Raw genomic sequence first — 8,404 nt, 5'->3', positions numbered from 1 at the left:
TCCACATTTAGGATATAAAAAATTTCAGTGAAGTGTGTGGAGAGGTTCTGTACTAAAGGTCTGTAATTAACTCTGGCAGTCTTCATCACTTTTATAAAAAGTAATAAGAGGTAATAGTTTTAATAAAAGGTAATAATAATAATGATTTCCTTTGTTTTCTCTTCTTTCCTTGTTCATTCTTTTTCTTGTTCTCCATTGCTCACATTGTTCGTTGGTCTTTCGAGGGTGGTTGAAGACCATCCTCACAAACTTCCAGCCACTTGAAAGAAAATTCACTCTAGCCCCAGAAAATTCTATGGAGAAAACAATTTTCTTTACCTTTCCCAGAAAATTAATGTGCAGACTACACCAGAAATAGATACTCTGAGAAGCTGCTATTATCTTGGTATTTGAGCTTATTACAGATTTTCACAACATATGGGGTCAAATATAATCTTTCTCACTTCTCTTGACTGTTACTATTGGATCCATAACTAAAAAGGGGTTAAGCTATAATCGCTGCCTTATCTCACATGCTAAGCAGAAGCAGGATTTGGCTTGTTTCAAGACTTGAAGTGCAAGACATTCATTATATGCCATAGTAGTGGGAAATTTTAAAAGTAGATAGAGATCAAAAGATGCAGCCTATGGCACATTGGAATACTCAAGAAGTATTGAAAAGCAAAAAAGGGAATTAAAGGTTTGGTCTATTCTCTGTGTCATTGCTGAAGTTACATCAAAGAGAAAGGAAATTTAGGGTCAGACTGTAGCTTACACTGGGAATTAAGGTGATTGATTTTATATCGTTTGCAAGTGCTCATGTTTGAAGCCCAAATTAAGTCTTGAGGTAAGGAGCTTTCATCGACTCTCTTGTCTGATGAGGCTGCCCAGCATCCAACACACCCACAGCTCAGCTTCCCCCACTCATGCCTGATGGCAGTGCACTGTGAGAAAGGTACAAACCAGCAGAGACAAAGGGCTTTGGTGTGGAGAAAAGAAAGAGACAAAATGTGATTCTCTGACAGACTGTATAAATCTGACCATATCTCTAATTCCTTAGCAGCCCTGGCAAGGGGAGTGGCATCAGAGTCTGAAGAGAGGATATTGCCCAGTCTCCTGTGAAAAGCTTTGCCTGTGCCACCCACAGTCCTGCTGAAAACCAGCTCTGAAATGCAATCACTCATCTTGCCAAAAGCATCCTCTTCCCTGCAGGAGTCCAAACCTTCCTTCTCTCTCCCCGTGTCATTAAGCAAACATTACAAACCCATTCAGCACTTTCTATTGTTGCCAGAAGAGCATTTCTGCTACTGACTTATACAGCAGAAGAGGTACAAGTAGCCACATGTCCATCAGACACCTTAATTTACACTCCTTCCAAAACCAGCACATATCTGAGAGCTCATCAGTTTCTAAAACAAATTATACATCACTTATGACTTATATCAAAACTGAAGCAAAGATCATCAGGACTTATTAATTCTCAGCAAAGACTAAATAGCGTGGTGAGAGATTTCTAATGCCTGTTTAAAGGGCTTTTTTAAAATATGCATATGGATACCTTTAGCTAGAACATTTCATCATCATGAGTATCTAGAGACAAACTGCAGCTCTCAAAATCAGAGGACAAAAAACACCATTGTGATTTTTATTGTTTTGTGATAAATTTATCAATTGCACACAGAACACCATATCTATCTTATCTTACTGGTATTTCAGAGGACATTATTGTACCATATAGGAGCTGAATTCCACATTCTTTGTGACCCTTCAAGTATCAAGACAAATTTGGGGTACAAAGAATTTTCCAATACCTTGAAATAAAAATGGAAAACAAAAACCCAGCAGGCGAAAGAGGAAAAGAGCTATCTCATGGTCTTTGTGTATGTATTACAAAGAAGAATCTGTAATTTTGATTCAAATTGCTGTTAGTATCAGATGCAACTGGAAGTGAAGTTCAGCAGCTCTTCCAAATATTAACTAATGTGCATTTGCTCTGGAAAAAACATCTACCTCAAAATATCAGTGTAATAAAAATGTAATAGAACACAAATATTTAAAATCAATGTCTCTGCAGACAGCATCCATTACCCATTGTCTGCACTTTGGCTTGGGAAGTCTCTGTTTTCCTCAGTGTTAGGCTTACTTTCAGATTCTTCAAACACTGGGGAAGATGGCTGAGAAAATAAACTTCTGCCTCTTGGAGATGTTCTAACCAGACTCAGTCACAGGGGCAAAGGATACCTCTTCTGATGACCCTCATGTCTTTTCCAGCATCCAGTGACTGGTCTCCCAAATACCATGTTTTTTTCTTCAACTGTATCCTGAATGCTGTTAGTCCAGTCACAACCCATTTGGTATAATTGAGATTAGCATTTGAGGTTCATTTTAGGGTTACACCAATATCTGGGAAGTCTCATTCTAAGATAATAGATAAAATTTTCCTCTAGCCTCTCTTTCTGCCACAGATTTTTTTTTTTTAAGCCCATGTTCTACAGGCAGCCATGGAAGTCAAGGTAAGACAATACATGCATGCATCTCTGAAATTAAAGACTGTAGTTTTGTTCTATGTGATTAGGTTCATAGAAGAAAAGGGTAGGAAATTGCTACAGGTCATTTGGGCCAGAGAGAGACTATTCTTCACTTTGTTGCAGGATTGTGTAACCAGTTTACATGGACTGGGCAACTTTCACTTCACAGATGTTTGCTGCTCTAAAGCCCCTAAAACCAAAAGAAATCTTTTCATTGACTTCAGTGGTTTTGTATCCAGTTCATACTCTACAGTACAATCTGTATTTCCCACTCAGATCAATAAAACACAAAGCAAAATATTCACTATGTCGTGTAATCCATCCTGTTCCAGCTCTGTAGCAGACAAATGAGATGTCCTTTATTGAAGCTCACAATGAATAAATGAGACTTTCTGCAAATTTTATATGTTCATCAATGATCATTACTTCTCAATTGATTTTCTAAGGTCTGAGATATTATTCTACCTGCATTTAAGACATGCCCTTGCTTTAGTTTTTTTGACTGCAGTTGAAAGTCTCTTGGCTCTGATTCCAGGCTGAAAGTTCCCTATTTTTTTTATGACTACAAGATGAAATAGAACTAATTGCATCCTTCACTAAAGAAGAGTGGATACCTTGTAACTCATCAACAATGCCCATTTTATAGGCAAATGAATGAGCTTACTGAACAGAATATCTCTCCCAGCAAAAAAAATTCAAATTACTATTACAGAATATTCACAGAAAACAAAAAATTACATCCACCCATAGGGTTGAAATTGAGAAATCCTTTTTTATTAATCTTGTGCATTGAATCAGGGAACAAAAATGGTGGCACTGTGAGTCACACAGATAATTTAAATTACCTTAAAATTTCAAAGCCAAACATTCAGGATGGCTATCTGACTTGCATTTTTCAGACCAAAAGTTGCAAGAATTATTAACTAAGTATTTTTAAATATAAGCTAGCTTCCACATTTTCATCCATGGTACAGTTTGTTGAGGCCACTGATGCAATAGCATATCAGTAAAAAAATGACAGGTTTCCATAAAAAGTGAACCTTTGGGGAGAGTTTCTAGTGGCCTGTTGGGTCAGACTGTGTCAGAATATCTGATTCTTGTTTCAGACTCTCTGATTTTTGCTTTTTTAACATTTTCCACCCTGGGAAACAGGGACAATCTGGGACTTGCAAGAGCAGCAGTGAAGGATACTGATGTCTGCAGTGAGGGGTCACAGCCGAGGCTGGGGGTGTGACAAGGTGGTGCAGGGACAGGGCCCCCTGCCCAGCAGTGCAGCTGGGGCCAGTTCTCCCCTGCCCCTTGCTGCTGCCCACCCCTCCTGGTGTGCTGCAATGGTCAGAGCTGAGGACACCTCCCAACCACTTCACTGTGCAGCGGATCACTGAAATTATTCGAATTTACCATGCAGTCCTGGAAAAATATTGTATTAGAACAACAGAGGTTGTGGACATGGGATGGTAGGCAGGAACAAGAAGCCAGAGGAAAATATGGCATTTCAGCCTTGAAAACAAAATCTGCCTTAAGAAATCAGGAAATCAGACCAGAGGCCCCTTTTCTATATTCTCTCTTTTAGCTTGAAATGAATTTTTGCCTCCAGATGGTAACTAATTAATCCCAAGTAAATGTCAATGAAGGTGGCTAAAACACTTTTTGGAGCAGCCATCACACAAGTCACCCTTTTCTCTTTGACCAGCACTGCCCTACTTAGAGAACAAATCTCACTGTCATCTGAATTATGAATTTGACTGGAAACTCCACAGTATAGCGGGACTGGACATTTTCAGGGGCTCTCCTTTGGTGTTAGTTTGATTCTAGCACAACAGAGTCTTAGTCTCAGATGGAATGCCTAGCTATGATGAATTTACCAGTAACTAAAAAAATATTAATTTCAGTAATAATAGGACCCTTATTCTGATTGACCTCAATCCAAGAATACAAGTCCCAAAGATACCAGAGGAAAATTTAAACACTCTTTTTTTAAACAGTGCTGTTTTTTGTCCTGAAAATAGACTCTTACAGATGCTATAAATACATTCAGCATAATGGTCAACAGTTTCTAGCACTGCTCTGTGAATCCTTTTAGCTATGCTGCTGACTCCTAAAATTGAAACCAATTTAATTGTAATTTTACTTCATTTTGCTTGGAAAGATTTTTCAACATAGGATTTGGAGTTTTCTTTTTTTGGTTTTGGTGGGTTTTTTTTTCTTTGGTTTTTGTTTTTGTTTTTGTTTTTTTTGTTTGTTTGTTTTTTTGTTTTCTTTTTTTCTAAAGCACTGCTGTTTCAGGTTTTGCTGGCAAATAGTGCTGAACTCATTCAGTATGTTTGCCAGAGTTAAGGTCACTGCAGCTTTAGTTTTACAAAGAACACCATTTCTCTGTTTCTCTGTTAATCTTGGCCTGAAAAGACCACACAGTACCCTTCCCAACTGAACAGTTTAGCCTTTGTTCCTTTGTTTGGGTTATCCTATTAATCTGCTAGGTCGATAGCAAAAACGTGTGAACGGCTGGTGTAGCAGATGATTGGCAGGCAATTAGCAGCTTCTAGAGAGCCCTGCTTTCAATTCCCCAGATATGTGACTGTTGGGAGGCACAGGCTGCTGATCTGACTTTTTTGTAAACTTTCGCTGCAGCGCTAAAAACGAGATCTTTGACAGAACTAGTGTAACTATTCTCAGGAGCTTCAGCTGCATGAGACCCACAAAACCGAACCAGAGGTGTGAAAAGCTTAACTGTAAGCAAATAATTAAACTGTATCCCGATTTCTCAGAAAATAAGGTTTGTCAAGCAGCATTAGTTTTAATCTTCGTCCAAAGAGCAAGTAAAATTCCTCATTAAAACCCAAATCTGAGGAAACATTATTCTCCAAATGTCTCTATGTGGGAAAAGGTGTGTAGCTCATGTACAATTAAACTTTTACGTTTTCTAGTTGTTTGTGAAGTTCTCATTTTTTTTCTTCCTGTTGTTAATTTCTTATTAAGATGATCACCCACTTTATGTTCTGTTAAGCTCTGCTAAAAACTAATAGTGTGAACAACATTATATAATGGCATTTCTGTACGCTCTGCTGATATATATTCTAATTTTTTAAAGTTTATACATTTGAAAGCATGTATATGTGTTCAATGCTATTCCATTTCTCTGTATGTAGAATAAGTCTAAGACATGAGAGTTCCATATCCTTCTCTGCCAACATTATAAAATATTTTATTTCCTCGGAAGATTTTTCATGCATATAAAGCTTCACCAACTGAAGTGTGTGAGTGTAGGTTATTTCATACAGACACATATGCCCCGAGAATAGCCAAGTGACAATTTCATCATTTTTTGATGGGGTTTGAACTTGGTCAGTCACCACCAGAAGAGCTGGTTACATCTTTACCAATTCACAGTTAATGTGCACAAATCTTCACTGAGCCATGCAGGTGAAAATCTGACAATCTGTGAGAGCTGCTGGCCAAAGCTCTCCAGGAGCAGAGGTCCACAGACATGCACAGCTCTGCAAATCACTGCAGGGCCACAGTGGGAATTTGTGATGTGAGAAATGCTGCTCACTTCCAAAAATTTAGAAAGGTTTATTAAAACCTTTTCAAAAATACAGCAGAAGACTGAATGTATAAAATCATACGGTGCCGGGAACAAAGGATTTTCCCCACCATGTGCTCGCCCACACAATGGAGGTTTCACCTTTTAACCCTTTAGTCCCTCCCAAAGTTCTGTCCATTGACCCCTTCTCTGCTGTCCAGTGGTGGAGATCACTTCCTTAAATCTTCATTGGAGGCCAGCTGTTGCCATAGTAGCAAGCTGACCCTCCCAGGTCTCCCAAACCCAGGCTGTCCCCTGATAAAACATAACCATAAATCGATAAAACTTTTTTTTTAACATACATACACGATATTTGCCTTTTAATTGTGAGAGTCAATCATCGCATTACTCATCTATCACAGTGAGAAGGTTGGAATGGTTCCCCCCAAGCCCCCTCCCACTGCTGCAATGGCTGCTTTTGTGCAGACCCACAACAGCCAAACTCCTGGGGGTTTAGCTTCAGTCCATGAGGCTCGAGAACCAGAAGGTGCAAAGAGCATCAAATCTACTTTGCCAGGATGAAGGCAGGAGCTGAGGGAAGTTCGGTTCCCAAGAGAAATGGCATTTTGAAACCTGAGGCCTAAACCTCCACGTTGTCTCATTCTTACAGCTTTAAAAACAGCCATAAAAATAAGCTGTGTTAGAATTACAAGATGTTTGGAAGGGAGTATAATAGCACTGCACTTCAGGTGAGGGTTGTTTTCACACAAATGGAGCACAATCTGTTCACTCTTACGCTTCTCAGAATATCTTTGCCTGTTCCTTTTGTGAGCTGCATGATATTTTATGTTAAAATGCCCCTGTGTTAAAAGATTCAGAAAAATTCAGCAGTGTTTCTTTTAATCCAACATCTGCAAAGCTTTTCAGATGTTCTACAGTGAAAATAATTTTCTCTTTCTATTTCATTACATGAATCCCTTTTGGCTTTCCCTCAAGCAAATTTTATTGATGTAATAATTTAAGTTGTTTCCAATTAGGCCTCGGAAATTAGGTATTCTAAACATTTTCATTAGAAATTCTTGATATTAGTTTAACAACTACTTTGTTATACAGCTTTGCAGCAAGCACACTTACTTCAAAAGATAACCAGGACAAATCCTGAAATAAATTCTTCTCTTCTTGTAGCATCAAGGGAAGAAATAGGAACAGATAGAAACAAAGTGTGTGTGCTTAGGAAAGAGAGGCCTTTTTTTCTCAGCTGCTATTCATTTCACCTCTTTTTCAGACTTTATATTAGATTTATATTACTGAGCTATCTGCTGATACAGCTGAAATTAGTCCCCCCACACTCCTGTTATTCCAAGATAAGTATACTGTTCAGCCTTGCCCTCCTATTCTCTTAACTTCCGAGTGGCTAAAATGTTTCAGCTTTATTTTTCTGACTGATGTGAAAAATAGATAAGTAGTAGAAAGGGAAAAGAGAAACCAAAACCTAAAACAGATGTACCAGCCAAGAAATTATTTTAGAAGAGATGAAGTTTCACAACCTGAATACATTTAAGTATTTTAAATAATTCCAATGTTATTAAATTTCCTGAGGAAAAAAATTTTACTTGCTCTCAATGAAAAAACTTCAAGAAAATGGCTCAGATTCTGCCTCCTGTGACACCAACCTGAAGACAAAGGTATTTTAAGCCCACAGCAGCTCTGAGTCAGAAAGTACTCATATTGAAGAGGGCATTTATGAATCCATTCATCATTGTTATATACCAAGGCTTGTCTTGCTGAAGAAATTCCTGTGTACCTCACGTACCCTTACAATTTATCTCAGTTACAGCTGGTTTCACATTCACCAAGAGTCACAGCTGTCTGCATTTAATCTTCATCTCTGGGATCTTGATCTGTGGCAGGACTGAGGAGCATCCCAGACCCCTCCATGTCCTGCCAGCTTCAGTGTCCCAGCACAGTGGGCACATCTCCCCTCAGGACAGGGTTCTATCAGTGGTGCACAGTGCAGGGCAGAGAGCTGCTCACAAGGTCCACAGTGACCAATGGCACCCACAAGGGCAAAAGCACCACAGGAAGCTCACATTCAGTGGGAATGCATCAAGGGTTTGAGCTCACAAAAGCCTCCAAAGCTGCTTTGTCGTCCAGTTCCTCTCAGGGGATTGAAACTAAGATCTTTGGCGTGTCTTTGTCAGCCTTGAGGCTCAGCTCCACAGGCAGGAAGGTCACTTACTTCTTTCAGGTGTCTGTCACCTTGATCTGAGCCAGTGGGCTCCCTGTTTAACACTCACTTGTGCTCCTGCTGTTCACTGTACCCCAACTCCAAAACCTTATCCATGTCTGGCTGACTGCAGGGAAGGGCAGTGTC

This window comes from Vidua chalybeata, chromosome 2 (genome assembly GCF_026979565.1).
Source record: "Vidua chalybeata isolate OUT-0048 chromosome 2, bVidCha1 merged haplotype, whole genome shotgun sequence".
NCBI classification, from domain to species: domain Eukaryota; kingdom Metazoa; phylum Chordata; class Aves; order Passeriformes; family Viduidae; genus Vidua; species Vidua chalybeata.
This window is presented reverse-complemented; position numbering follows the sequence as displayed.